This window comes from Dendrobates tinctorius, unplaced genomic scaffold (assembly GCF_039654945.1).
Source record: "Dendrobates tinctorius isolate UK_male_01 unplaced genomic scaffold, ASM3965494v1 ptg000178l, whole genome shotgun sequence".
In the NCBI taxonomy this organism is placed as follows: Eukaryota; Metazoa; Chordata; class Amphibia; order Anura; family Dendrobatidae; genus Dendrobates; species Dendrobates tinctorius.
The window spans coordinates 757,802-772,021 of NW_027361845.1; the positions used below are offsets into that span (position 1 = coordinate 757,802).

Consider the following 14,220-nt stretch of genomic DNA (forward strand, 5'->3'; position numbering starts at 1 on the left):
AAAGTTGTGTATTCAAATCACGTCATGGTCAAGCAGCTCTTTCATATTTTTATAGCTTGATCGATGTTTGGGTTAAGATTGAAAACAGAAACTGGGTAATCCAACTGAAAACAGATTAACACAACGTTGTTGACACAGGTCAGAACAGTTTTTAAAAAAGTGTTTTTTTAATTCTATAGATTAAAATCTTATCAACAATACTTTGATGAGAAATATTATTTTGAATTGAGTTAAAAACATTAATAAATGTAATAAATGCCAGGAACACCTATCGCTTTGTTCATACCATTGTCATCTTTGAATTTGTAAGAAAATCAGGCTTATTACTAGAATCTAAACTTTAAACTGGAAATCCCTGAATCAGAACGTGAAGATCCTAATTCATCCTTGTTATTACTTTTCTAAACTGTGATTTAAAGTAGCAAATTTCAAGATGGTGTCTGTATATTTCCTCATGCACTTTACAAGTGAATTATGGGAGCAAGCAAGTTTTACTGCTGTCCTCATACACTGACGGTAGTGCGCCTTACTCCTGGTCAGAATGATGCATGTTTAAATTATGTCACGTTCAAGTATCTCTTTCATCTTTTTAAAAGTTGATCGATGTTTGGGTTAAGATTGAAAACAGAAACTGCGTATTCTAACTGACAATAGATTATCATGATCTTGTTGCCACCTGTCAGGAAAGTGTTTGAAAAATTGCTTTTTTAATTCTACTGAATAAAATCTTTTCAACAATTCTTTGATGAGATATATCATTGGGAACTGAGTTCAAAACAGGAAATTTGTGGCAAGTCAGAAACACCTATTAATTTGTTCATACCATTGTCATCTTTGAATTTGTAAGAAAAAAGGGTTTATTACTATATTCTAAATTTTTAAGTGGAAATCCCTGAATCTGAAAGTGAAGACCTTAATTCATCCTTGTTTATATCTTTTCCAAACTGTGATTATAAGTAGCAAATTTCAAGATGGTGTCCATATATTTTATCATGCACTTTTCATGTGAAGTATGGGAGCAACAACACTTTTCAACTGACCTCGTGGTGCAATGGTAGCGCGTCTGACTCCAGATCAGAAGGTTGCGTGTTCAAATCACGTCGGGGTCACTCAGCTCTTTATGTCTTTTCATATCTTAATTGATGCTTGGGTTATTATTGAAAACAGCAACTGCGTAGTCCAACTTGACAAAAGTTAACTCGACTTTGTTGCTACCAGGCTGCAGTGTTTAAGAAACTGCATTTTTTAGTTCTACAGATTATAATCGTTTCAAGAGGACTTTGATAAGAATTGTTATTGGGAATTGAGTTCCAAACATTAATAAATGTAATTAATGCCATAAGCACCTATTAATTTATTTTTACCATTGCCATCTTTGAATTTGTAAGAAAAGAGGGTTTATTACCAGATTCTTAATTTTTGACTGGAAATCACTGAATCTGATTGTGAAGATCTTAATTCAACTGTAGTGCTTCTGAATCCATATCAGAAAGTTGTGTATTCAAATCACGTCATGGTCAAGCAGCTCTTTCATATTTTTATAGCTTGATCGATGTTTGGGTTAAGATTGAAAACAGAAACTGGGTAATCCAACTGAAAATAGATTAACACAACGTTGTTGACACAGGTCAGAACAGTTTTTAAAAAAGTGTTTTTTTAATTCTATAGATTAAAATCTTATCAACAATACTTTGATGAGAAATATTATTGGGAATTGAGTTAAAAACATTAATAAATGTAATAAATGCCAGGAACACCTATCGCTTTGTTCATACCATTGTCATCTTTGAATTTGTAAGAAAATCAGGCTTATTACTAGAATCTAAACTTTAAACTGGAAATCCCTGAATCGGAACGTGAAGATCCTAATTCATCCTTGTTATTACTTTTCTAAACTGTGATTTAAAGTAGCAAATTTCAAGATGGTGTCTGTATATTTCCTCATGCACTTTACAAGTGAATTATGGGAGCAAGCAAGTTTTACTGCTGTCCTCATACACTGACGGTAGTGCGCCTTACTCCTGGTCAGAATGATGCATGTTTAAATTATGTCACGTTCAAGTATCTCTTTCATCTTTTTAAAAGTTGATCGATGTTTGGGTTAAGATTGAAAACAGAAACTGCGTATTCTAACTGACAATAGATTATCATGATCTTGTTGCCACCTGTCAGGAAAGTGTTTGAAAAATTGCTTTTTTAAATCTACTGAATAAAATCTTTTCAACAATCCTTTGATGAGATATATCATTGGGAACTGAGTTCAAAACAGGAAATTTGTGGCAAGTCAGAAACACCTATTAATTTGTTCATACCATTGTCATCTTTGAATTTGTAAGAAAAAAGGGTTTATTACTATATTCTAAATTTTTAATTGGAAATCCCTGAATCTGAAAGTGAAGACCTTAATTCATCCTTGTTTATATCTTTTCCAAACTGTGATTGTAAGTAGCAAATTTCAACATGGTGTCCATATATTTTATCATGCACTTTTCATGTGAAGTATGGGAGCAACAACACTTTTCAACTGACCTCGTGGCGCAACGGTAGCGCGTCTGACTCCAGATCAGAAGGTTGTGTGTTCAAATCACTTCGAGGTCAATCAGCTCTTTATGTCTTTTCATATCTTGATTGATGTTTGGGTTATTATTGAAAACAGCAACTGCGTAGTCCAACTTGACAAAAGTTAACTCGACTTTGTTGCTACCAGGCTGCAGTGTTTAAGAAACTGCATTTTTTAGTTCTACAGATTATAATCGTTTCAAGAGGACTTTAATAAGAATTGTTATTGGGAATTGAGTTCCAAACATTAATAAATGTAATTAATGCCATAAGCACCTATTAATTTATTTTTACCATTGCCATCTATGAATTTGTAAGAAAAGAGGGTTTATTACCAGATTCTTAATTTTTGACTGGAAATCACTGAATCTGATTGTGAAGATCTTAATTCAACTGTAGTGCTTCTGAATCCATATCAGAAAGTTGTGTATTGAAATCACGTCATGGTCAAGCAGCTCTTACATATTTTTATAGCTTGATCGATGTTTGGGTTAAGATTGAAAACAGAAACTGGGTAATCCAACTGAAAACAGATTAACACAACGTTGTTGACACAGGTCAGAACAGTTTTTAAAAAAGTGTTTTTTAATTCTATAGATTAAAATCTTATCAACAATACTTTGATGAGAAATATTATTGGGAATTGAGTTAAAAACATTAATAAATGTAATAAATGCCAGGAACACCTATCGCTTTGTTCATACCATTGTCATCTTTGAATTTGTAAGAAAATCAGGCTTATTACTAGAATCTAAACTTTAAACTGGAAATCCCTGAATCGGAACGTGAAGATCCTAATTCATCCTTGTTATTACTTTTCTAAACTGTGATTTAAAGTAGCAAATTTCAAGATGGTGTCTGTATATTTCCTCATGCACTTTACAAGTGAATTATGGGAGCAAGCAAGTTTTACTGCTGTCCTCATACACTGACGGTAGTGCGCATTACTCCTGGTCAGAATGATGCATGTTTAAATTATGTCACGTTCAAGTATCTCTTTCATCTTTTTAAAAGTTGATCGATGTTTGGGTTAAGATTGAAAACAGAAACTGCGTATTCTAACTGACAATAGATTATCATGATCTTGTTGCCACCTGTCAGGAAAGTGTTTGAAAAATTGCTTTTTTAATTCTACTGAATAAAATCTTTTCAACAATCCTTTGATGAGATATATCATTGGGAACTGAGTTCAAAACAGGAAATTTGTGGCAAGTCAGAAACACCTATTAATTTGTTCATACCATTGTCATCTTTGAATTTGTAAGAAAAAAGGGTTTATTACTACTGTATATTCTAAATTTTTAATTGGAAATCCCTGAATCTGAAAGTGAAGACCTTAATTCATCCTTGTTTATATCTTTTCCAAACTGTGATTATAAGTAGCAAATTTCAAGATGGTGTCCATATATTTTATCATGCACTTTTCATGTGAAGTATGGGAGCAACAACACTTTTCAACTGACCTCGTGGCGCAACGGTAGCGCGTCTGACTCCAGATCAGAAGGTTGCGTGTTCAAATCACGTCGGGGTCAATCAGCTCTTTATGTCTTTTCATATCTTAATTGATGCTTGGGTTATTATTGAAAACAGCAACTGCGTAGTCCAACTTGACAAAAGTTAACTCGACTTTGTTGCTACCAGGCTGCAGTGTTTAAGAAACTGCATTTTTTAGTTCTACAGATTATAATCGTTTCAAGAGGACTTTGATAAGAATTGTTATTGGGAATTGAGTTCCAAACATTAATAAATGTAATTAATGCCATAAGCACCTATTAATTTATTTTTACCATTGCCATCTTTGAATTTGTAAGAAAAGAGGGTTTATTACCAGATTCTTAATTTTTGACTGGAAATCACTGAATCTGATTGTGAAGATCTTAATTCAACTGTAGTGCTTCTGAATCCATATCAGAAAGTTGTGTATTCAAATCACATCATGGTCAAGCAGCTCTTTCATATTTTTATAGCTTGATCGATGTTTGGGTTAAGATTGAAAACAGAAACTGGGTAATCCAACTGAAAATAGATTAACACAACGTTGTTGACACAGGTCAGAACAGTTTTTAAAAAAGTGTTTTTTTAATTCTATAGATTAAAATCTTATCAACAATACTTTGATGAGAAATATTATTGGGAATTGAGTTAAAAACATTAATAAATGTAATAAATGCCAGGAACACCTATCGCTTTGTTCATACCATTGTCATCTTTGAATTTGTAAGAAAATCAGGCTTATTACTAGAATCTAAACTTTAAACTGGAAATCCCTGAATCGGAACGTGAAGATCCTAATTCATCCTTGTTATTACTTTTCTAAACTGTGATTTAAAGTAGCAAATTTCAAGATGGTGTCTGTATATTTCCTCATGCACTTTACAAGTGAATTATGGGAGCAAGCAAGTTTTACTGCTGTCCTCATACACTGACGGTAGTGCGCCTTACTCCTGGTCAGAATGATGCATGTTTAAATTATGTCACGTTCAAGTATCTCTTTCATCTTTTTAAAAGTTGATCGATGTTTGGGTTAAGATTGAAAACAGAAACTGCGTATTCTAACTGACAATAGATTACCATGATCTTGTTGCCACCTGTCAGGAAAGTGTTTGAAAAATTGCTTTTTTAATTCTACTGAATAAAATCTTTTCAACAATCCTTTGATGAGATATATCATTGGGAACTGAGTTCAAAACAGAAAATTTGTGGCAAGTCAGAAACACCTATTAATTTGTTCATACCATTGTCATCTTTGAATTTGTAAGAAAAAAGGGTTTATTACTATATTCTAAATTTTTAATTGGAAATCCCTGAATCTGAAAGTGAAGACCTTAATTCATCTTTGTTTATATCTTTTCCAAACTGTGATTATAAGTAGCAAATTTCAAGATGGTGTCCATATATTTTATCATGCACTTTTCATGTGAAGTATGGGAGCAACAACACTTTTCAACTGACCTCGTGGCGCAACGGTAGCGCGTCTGACTCCAGATCAGAAGGTTGCGTGTTCAAATCACTTCGAGGTCAATCAGCTCTTTATGTCTTTTCATATCTTGATTGATGTTTGGGTTATTATTGAAAACAGCAACTGCGTAGTCCAACTTGACAAAAGTTAACTCGACTTTGTTGCTACCAGGCTGCAGTGTTTAAGAAACTGCATTTTTTAGTTCTACAGATTATAATCGTTTCAAGAGGACTTTAATAAGAATTGTTATTGGGAATTGAGTTCCAAACATTAATAAATGTAATTAATGCCATAAGCACCTATTAATTTATTTTTACCATTGCCATCTTTGAATTTGTAAGAAAAGAGGGTTTATTACCAGATTCTTAATTTTTGACTGGAAATCACTGAATCTGATTGTGAAGATCTTAATTCAACTGTAGTGCTTCTGAATCCATATCAGAAAGTTGTGTATTCAAATCACGTCATGGTCAAGCAGCTCTTTCATATTTTTATAGCTTGGTCAATGTTTGGGTTAAGATTGAAAACAGAAACTGGGTAATCCAACTGAAAATAGATTATCACAACGTTGTTGACACAGGTCAGAACAGTTTTTAAAAAAGTGTTTTTTTAATTCTATAGATTAAAATCTTATCAACAATACTTTGATGAGAAATATTATTGGGAATTGAGTTAAAAACATTAATAAATGTAATAAATGCCAGGAACACCTATCGCTTTGTTCATACCATTGTCATCTTTGAATTTGTAAGAAAATCAGGCTTATTACTAGAATCTAAACTTTAAACTGGAAATCCCTGAATCGGAACGTGAAGATCCTAATTCATCCTTGTTATTACTTTTCTAAACTGTGATTTAAAGTAGCAAATTTCAAGATGGTGTCTGTATATTTCCTCATGCACTTTACAAGTGAATTATGGGAGCAAGCAAGTTTTACTGCTGTCCTCATACACTGACGGTAGTGCGCCTTACTCCTGGTCAGAATGATGCATGTTTAAATTATGTCACGTTCAAGTATCTCTTTCATCTTTTTAAAAGTTGATCGATGTTTGGGTTAAGATTGAAAACAGAAACTGCGTATTCTAACTGACAATAGATTATCATGATCTTGTTGCCACCTGTCAGGAAAGTGTTTGAAAAATTGCTTTTTTAATTCTACTGAATAAAATCTTTTCAACAATCCTTTGATGAGATATATCATTGGGAACTGAGTTCAAAACAGGAAATTTGTGGCAAGTCAGAAACACCTATTAATTTGTTCATACCATTGTCATCTTTGAATTTGTAAGAAAAAAGGGTTTATTACTACTGTATATTCTAAATTTTTAATTGGAAATCCCTGAATCTGAAAGTGAAGACCTTAATTCATCCTTGTTTATATCTTTTCCAAACTGTGATTATAAGTAGCAAATTTCAAGATGGTGTCCATATATTTTATCATGCACTTTTCATGTGAAGTATGGGAGCAACAACACTTTTCAACTGACCTCATGGCGCAACGGTAGCGCGTCTGACTCCAGATCAGAAGGTTGCGTGTTCAAATCACGTCGGGGTCAATCAGCTCTTTATGTCTTTTCATATCTTAATTGATGCTTGGGTTATTATTGAAAACAGCAACTGCGTAGTCCAACTTGACAAAAGTTAACTCGACTTTGTTGCTACCAGGCTGCAGTGTTTAAGAAACTGCATTTTTTAGTTCTACAGATTATAATCGTTTCAAGAGGACTTTGATAAGAATTGTTATTGGGAATTGAGTTCCAAACATTAATAAATGTAATTAATGCCATAAGCACCTATCAATTTATTTTTACCATTGCCATCTTTGAATTTGTAAGAAAAGAGGGTTTATTACCAGATTCTTAATTTTTGACTGGAAATCACTGAATCTGATTGTGAAGATCTTAATTCAACTGTAGTGCTTCTGAATCCATATCAGAAAGTTGTGTATTCAAATCACGTCATGGTCAAGCAGCTCTTTCATATTTTTATAGCTTGATCGATGTTTGGGCTAAGATTGAAAACAGAAACTGGGTAATCCAACTGAAAACAGATTAACACAACGTTGTTGACACAGGTCAGAACAGTTTTTAAAAAAGTGTTTTTTTAATTCTATAGATTAAAATCTTATCAACAATACTTTGATGAGAAATATTATTGGGAATTGAGTTAAAAACATTAATAAATGTAATAAATGCCAGGAACACCTATCGCTTTGTTCATACCATTGTCATCTTTGAATTTGTAAGAAAATCAGGCTTATTACTAGAATCTAAACTTTAAACTGGAAATCCCTGAATCGGAACGTGAAGATCCTAATTCATCCTTTTTACTTTTCTAAACTGTGATTTAAAGTAGCACATTTCAAGATGGTGTCTGTATATTTCCTCATGCACTTTACAAGTGAATTATGGGAGCAAGCAAGTTTTACTGCTGTCCTCATACACTGACGGTAGTGCGCCTTACTCCTGGTCAGAATGATGCATGTTTAAATTATGTCACGTTCAAGTATCTCTTTCATCTTTTTAAAAGTTGATCGATGTTTGGGTTAAGATTGAAAACAGAAACTGCGTATTCTAACTGACAATAGATTATCATGATCTTGTTGCCACCTGTCAGGAAAGTGTTTGAAAAATTGCTTTTTTAATTCTACTGAATAAAATCTTTTCAACAATCCTTTGATGAGATATATCATTGGGAACTGAGTTCAAAACAGGAAATTTGTGGCAAGTCAGAAACACCTATTAATTTGTTCATACCATTGTCATCTTTGAATTTGTAAGAAAAAAGGGTTTATTACTACAGTATATTCTAAATTTTTAATTAGAAATCCCTGAATCTGAAAGTGAAGACCTTAATTCATCCTTGTTTATATCTTTTCCAAACTGTGATTATAAGTAGCAAATTTCAAGATGGTGTCCATATATTTTATCATGCACTTTTCATGTGAAGTATGGGAGCAACAACACTTTTCAACTGACCTCGTGGCGCAACGGTGGCGCTTCTGACTCCAGATCAGAAGGTTGCGTGTTCAAATCACGTCGGGGTCAATCAGCTCTTTATGTCTTTTCATATCTTAATTGATGCTTTTGTTATTATTGAAAACAGCAACTGCGTAGTCCAACTTGACAAAAGTTAACTCGACTTTGTTGCTACCAGGCTGCAGTGTTTAAGAAACTGCATTTTTTAGTTCTACAGATTATAATCGTTTCAAGAGGACTTTGATAAGAATTGTTATTGGGAATTGAGTTCCCAACATTAATAAATGTAATTAATGCCATAAGCACCTATTAATTTATTTTTACCATTGCCATCTTTGAATTTGTAAGAAAAGAGGGTTTATTACCAGATTCTTAATTTTTGACTGGAAATGACTGAATCTGATTGTGAAGATCTTAATTCAACTGTAGTGCTTCTGAATCCATATCAGAAAGTTGTGTATTCAAATCACGTCATGGTCAAGCAGCTCTTTCATATTTTTATAGCTTGATCGATGTTTGGGTTAAGATTGAAAACAGAAACTGGGTAATCCAACTGAAAATAGATTAACACAACGTTGTTGACACAGGTCAGAACAGTTTTTAAAAAAGTGTTTTTTTAATTCTATAGATTAAAATCTTATCAACAATACTTTGATGAGAAATATTATTGGGAATTGAGTTAAAAACATTAATAAATGTAATAAATGCCAGGAACACCTATCACTTTGTTCATACCATTGTCATCTTTGAATTTGTAAGAAAATCAGGCTTATTACTAGAATCTAAACTTTAAACTGGAAATCCCTGAATCGGAACGTGAAGATCCTAATTCATCCTTGTTATTACTTTTCTAAACTGTGATTTAAAGTAGCAAATTTCAAGATGGTGTCAGTATATTTCCTCATGCACTTTACAAGTGAATTATGGGAGCAAGCAAGTTTTACTGCTGTCCTCATACACTGACGGTAGTGCGCCTTACTCCTGGTCAGAATGATGCATGTTTAAATTATGTCACGTTCAAGTATCTCTTTCATCTTTTTAAAAGTTGATCGATGTTTGGGTTAAGATTGAAAACAGAAACTGCGTATTCTAACTGACAATAGATTATCATGATCTTGTTGCCACCTGTCAGGAAAGTGTTTGAAAAATTGCTTTTTTAATTCTACTGAATAAAATCTTTTCAACAATCCTTTGATGAGATATATCATTGGGAACTGAGTTCAAAACAGGAAATTTGTGGCAAGTCAGAAACACCTATTAATTTGTTCATACCATTGTCATCTTTGAATTTGTAAGAAAAAAGGGTTTATTACTACTGTATATTCTAAATTTTTAATTGGAAATCCCTGAATCTGAAAGTGAAGACCTTAATTCATCCTTGTTTATATCTTTTCCAAACTGTGATTATAAGTAGCAAATTTCAAGATGGTGTCCATATATTTTATCATGCACTTTTCATGTGAAGTATGGGAGCAACAACACTTTTCAACTGACCTCGTGGCGCAACGGTAGCGCGTCTGACTCCAGATCAGAAGGTTGCGTGTTCAAATCACGTCGGGGTCAATCAGCTCTTTATGTCTTTTCATATCTTAATTGATGCTTGGGTTATTATTGAAAACAGCAACTGCGTAGTCCAACTTGACAAAAGTTAACTCGACTTTGTTGCTACCAGGCTGCAGTGTTTAAGAAACTGCATTTTTTAGTTCTACAGATTATAATCGTTTCAAGAGGACTTTGATAAGAATTGTTATTGGGAATTGAGTTCCAAACATTAATAAATGTAATTAATGCCATAAGCACCTATTAATTTATTTTTACCATTGCCATCTTTGAATTTGTAAGAAAAGAGGGTTTATTACCAGATTCTTAATTTTTGACTGGAAATCACTGAATCTGATTGTGAAGATCTTAATTCAACTGTAGTGCTTCTGAATCCATATCAGAAAGTTGTGTATTCAAATCACATCATGGTCAAGCAGCTCTTTCATATTTTTATAGCTTGATCGATGTTTGGGTTAAGATTGAAAACAGAAACTGGGTAATCCAACTGAAAATAGATTAACACAACGTTGTTGACACAGGTCAGAACAGTTTTTAAAAAAGTGTTTTTTTAATTCTATAGATTAAAATCTTATCAACAATACTTTGATGAGAAATATTATTGGGAATTGAGTTAAAAACATTAATAAATGTAATAAATGCCAGGAACACCTATCGCTTTGTTCATACCATTGTCATCTTTGAATTTGTAAGAAAATCAGGCTTATTACTAGAATCTAAACTTTAAACTGGAAATCCCTGAATCGGAACGTGAAGATCCTAATTCATCCTTTTTATTACTTTTCTAAACTGTGATTTAAAGTAGCAAATTTCAAGATGGTGTCTGTATATTTCCTCATGCACTTTACAAGTGAATTATGGGAGCAAGCAAGTTTTACTGCTGTCCTCATACACTGACGGTAGTGCGCCTTACTCCTGGTCAGAATGATGCATGTTTAAATTATGTCACGTTCAAGTATCTCTTTCATCTTTTTAAAAGTTGATCGATGTTTGGGTTAAGATTGAAAACAGAAACTGCGTATTCTAACTGACAATAGATTATCATGATCTTGTTGCCACCTGTCAGGAAAGTGTTTGAAAAATTGCTTTTTTAATTCTACTGAATAAAATCTTTTCAACAATCCTTTGATGAGATATATCATTGGGAACTGAGTTCAAAACAGGAAATTTGTGGCAAGTCAGAAACACCTATTAATTTGTTCATACCATTGTCATCTTTGAATTTGTAAGAAAAAAGGGTTTATTACTATATTCTAAATTTTTAATTGGAAATCCCTGAATCTGAAAGTGAAGACCTTAATTCATCCTTGTTTATACCTTTTCCAAACTGTGATTATAAGTAGCAAATTTCAAGATGGTGTCCATATATTTTATCATGAACTTTTCATGTGAAGTATGGGAGCAACAACACTGTTCAACTGACCTCGTGGCGCAACAGTAGCGCGTCTGACTCCATATCAGAAGGTTGCGTGTTCAAATCACGTCGGAGTCAATCAGCTCTTTATGTCTTTTCATATCTTGATTGATGTTTGGGTTATTATTGAAAACAGTAACAGCGTAGTCCAACTGACAAAAGTTAACTCGACTTTGTTGCTACCAGGCTGCAGTGTTTAAGATACTGCATTTTTTAGTTCTACAGATTATAATCGTTTCAAGAGGACTTTGATAAGAATTGTTATTGGGAATTGAGGTCCAAACATTAGTAAATGTAATTAATGCCATAAGCACCTATTAATTTATTTTTACCATTGCCATCTTTGAATTTGTAAGAAAAGAGGGTTTATTACCAGATTCTTAATTTTTGACTGGAAATCACTGAATCTGATTGTGAAGATCTTAATTCAACTGTAGTGCTTCTGAATCCATATCAGAAAGTTGTGTATTCAAATCACGTCATGGTCAAGCAGCTGTTTCATATTTTTATAGCTTTATCGATGTTTGGGTTAAGATTGAAAACAGAAACTGGGTAATCCAACTGAAAATAGATTAACACAACGTTGTTGACACAGGTCAGAACAGTTTTTAAAAAAGTGTTTTTTTAATTCTATAGATTAAAATCTTATCAACAATACTTTGATGAGAAATATTATTGGGAATTGAGTTAAAAACATTAATAAATGCCAGGAACACCTATCGCTTTGTTCATACCATTGTCATATTTGAATTTGTAAGAAAATCAGGCTTATTACTAGAATCTAAACTTTAAACTGGAAATCCCTGAATCGGAACGTGAAGATCCTAATTCATCCTTGTCATTACTTTTCTAAACTGTGATTTAAAGTAGCAAATTTCAAGATGGTGTCTGTATATTTCCTCATGCACTTTACAAGTGAATTATGGGAGCAAGCAAGTTTTACTGCTGTCCTCATACACTGATGGTAGTGCGCCTTACTCCTGGTCAGAATGATGCATGTTTAAATTATGTCACGTTCAAGTATCTCTTTCATCTTTTTAAAAGTTGATCGATGTTTGGGTTAAGATTGAAAACAGAAACTGCATATTCTAACTGACAATAGATTATCATGATCTTGTTGCCACCTGTCAGGAAAGTGTTTGAAAAATTGCTTTTTTAATTCTACTGAATAAAATCTTTTCAACAATCCTTTGATGAGATATATCATTGGGAACTGAGTTCAAAACAGGAAATTTGTGGCAAGTCAGAAACACCTATTAATTTGTTCACTGAATCTGATTGTGAAGATCTTAATTCAACTGTAGTGCTTCTGAATCCATATCAGAAAGTTGTGTATTCAAATCACGTCATGGTCAAGCAGCTCTTTCATATTTTTATAGCTTGATCGATGTTTGGGTTAAGATTGAAAACAGAAACTGGGTAATCCAACTGAAAATAGATTAACACAACGTTGTTGACACAGGTCAGAACAGTTTTTAAAAAAGTGTTTTTTTAATTCTATAGATTAAAATCTTATCAACAATACTTTGATGAGAAATATTATTGGGAATTGAGTTAAAAACATTAATAAATGTAATAAATGCCAGGAACACCTATCGCTTTGTTCATACCATTGTCATCTTTGAATTTGTAAGAAAATCAGGCTTATTACTAGAATCTAAACTTTAAACTGGAAATCCCTGAATCGGAACGTGAAGATCCTAATTCATCCTTGTTATTACTTTTCTAAACTGTGATTTAAAGTAGCAAATTTCAAGATGGTGTCTGTATATTTCCTCATGCACTTTACAAGTGAATTATGGGAGCAAGCAAGTTTTACAGCTGTCCTCATACACTGACGGTAGTGCGCCTTACTCCTGGTCAGAATGATGCATGTTTAAATTATGTCACGTTCAAGTATCTCTTTCATCTTTTTAAAAGTTGATCGATGTTTGGGTTAAGATTGAAAACAGAAACTGCATATTCTAACTGACAATAGATTATCATGATCTTGTTGCCACCTGTCAGGAAAGTGTTTGAAAAATTGCTTTTTTAATTCTACTGAATAAAATCTTTTCAACAATCCTTTGATGAGATATATCATTGGGAACTGAGTTCAAAACAGGAAATTTGTGGCAAGTCAGAAACACCTATTAATTTGTTCATACCATTGTCATCTTTGAATTTGTAAGAAAAAAGGGTTTATTACTATATTCTAAATTTTTAATTGGAAATCCCTGAATCTGAAAGTGAAGACCTTAATTCATCCTTGTTTATACCTTTTCCAAACTGTGATTATAAGTAGCAAATTTCAAGATGGTGTCCATATATTTTATCATGCACTTTTCATGTGAAGTATGGGAGCAACAACACTTTTCAACTGACCTCGTGGTGCAACAGTAGCGCGTCTGACTTCAGAGCAGAAGGTTGCGTGTTCAAATGACGTCGGGGTCAATCAGCTTTTTATGTCTTTTCATATCTTGATTGATGTTTGGGTTATTATTGAAAACAGTAACAGCGTAGTCCAACTGACAAAAGTTAACTTGACTATGTTGCTACCAGGCTGCAGTGTTTAAGATACTGCATTTTTCGTTCTACAGATTATAATCGTTTCAAGAGGACTTTGATAAGAATTGTTACTGGGAATTGAGGTCCAAACATTAGTAAATGTAATTAATGCCATAAGCACCTATTAATTTATTTTTACCATTGCCATCTTTGAATTTGTAAGAAAAGAGGGTTTATTACCAGATTCTTAATTTTTGACTGGA

General features: G+C 32.9%; 8 non-coding genes across 8 annotated transcripts; all 8 read left to right on the forward strand.

The window, feature by feature from the left end:
• The first annotated feature begins 1,037 nt into the window (after nucleotides 1-1,037).
• Nucleotides 1,038-1,109, forward strand: TRNAW-CCA (transfer RNA tryptophan (anticodon CCA)). The gene has a single exon. It is a non-coding gene; the product is annotated as a tRNA-Trp (tRNA).
• A 1,417-nt stretch (nucleotides 1,110-2,526) lies between these two features.
• Nucleotides 2,527-2,598, forward strand: TRNAW-CCA (transfer RNA tryptophan (anticodon CCA)). Its single transcript has one exon. It is a non-coding gene; the product is annotated as a tRNA-Trp (tRNA).
• Nucleotides 2,599-4,019: 1,421 nt separating this feature from the next.
• TRNAW-CCA (transfer RNA tryptophan (anticodon CCA)) lies at nucleotides 4,020-4,091 on the forward strand. The gene has a single exon. It is a non-coding gene; the product is annotated as a tRNA-Trp (tRNA).
• A 1,417-nt stretch (nucleotides 4,092-5,508) lies between these two features.
• Nucleotides 5,509-5,580, forward strand: TRNAW-CCA (transfer RNA tryptophan (anticodon CCA)). Its single transcript has one exon. It is a non-coding gene; the product is annotated as a tRNA-Trp (tRNA).
• Nucleotides 5,581-7,002: 1,422 nt separating this feature from the next.
• On the forward strand, nucleotides 7,003-7,074 carry TRNAW-CCA (transfer RNA tryptophan (anticodon CCA)). Its single transcript has one exon. It is a non-coding gene; the product is annotated as a tRNA-Trp (tRNA).
• Nucleotides 7,075-8,493: 1,419 nt separating this feature from the next.
• Nucleotides 8,494-8,565, forward strand: TRNAW-CCA (transfer RNA tryptophan (anticodon CCA)). Its single transcript has one exon. It is a non-coding gene; the product is annotated as a tRNA-Trp (tRNA).
• A 1,422-nt stretch (nucleotides 8,566-9,987) lies between these two features.
• Nucleotides 9,988-10,059, forward strand: TRNAW-CCA (transfer RNA tryptophan (anticodon CCA)). Its single transcript has one exon. It is a non-coding gene; the product is annotated as a tRNA-Trp (tRNA).
• A 1,417-nt stretch (nucleotides 10,060-11,476) lies between these two features.
• On the forward strand, nucleotides 11,477-11,548 carry TRNAW-CCA (transfer RNA tryptophan (anticodon CCA)). The gene has a single exon. It is a non-coding gene; the product is annotated as a tRNA-Trp (tRNA).
• Nucleotides 11,549-14,220: the final 2,672 nt, after the last annotated feature.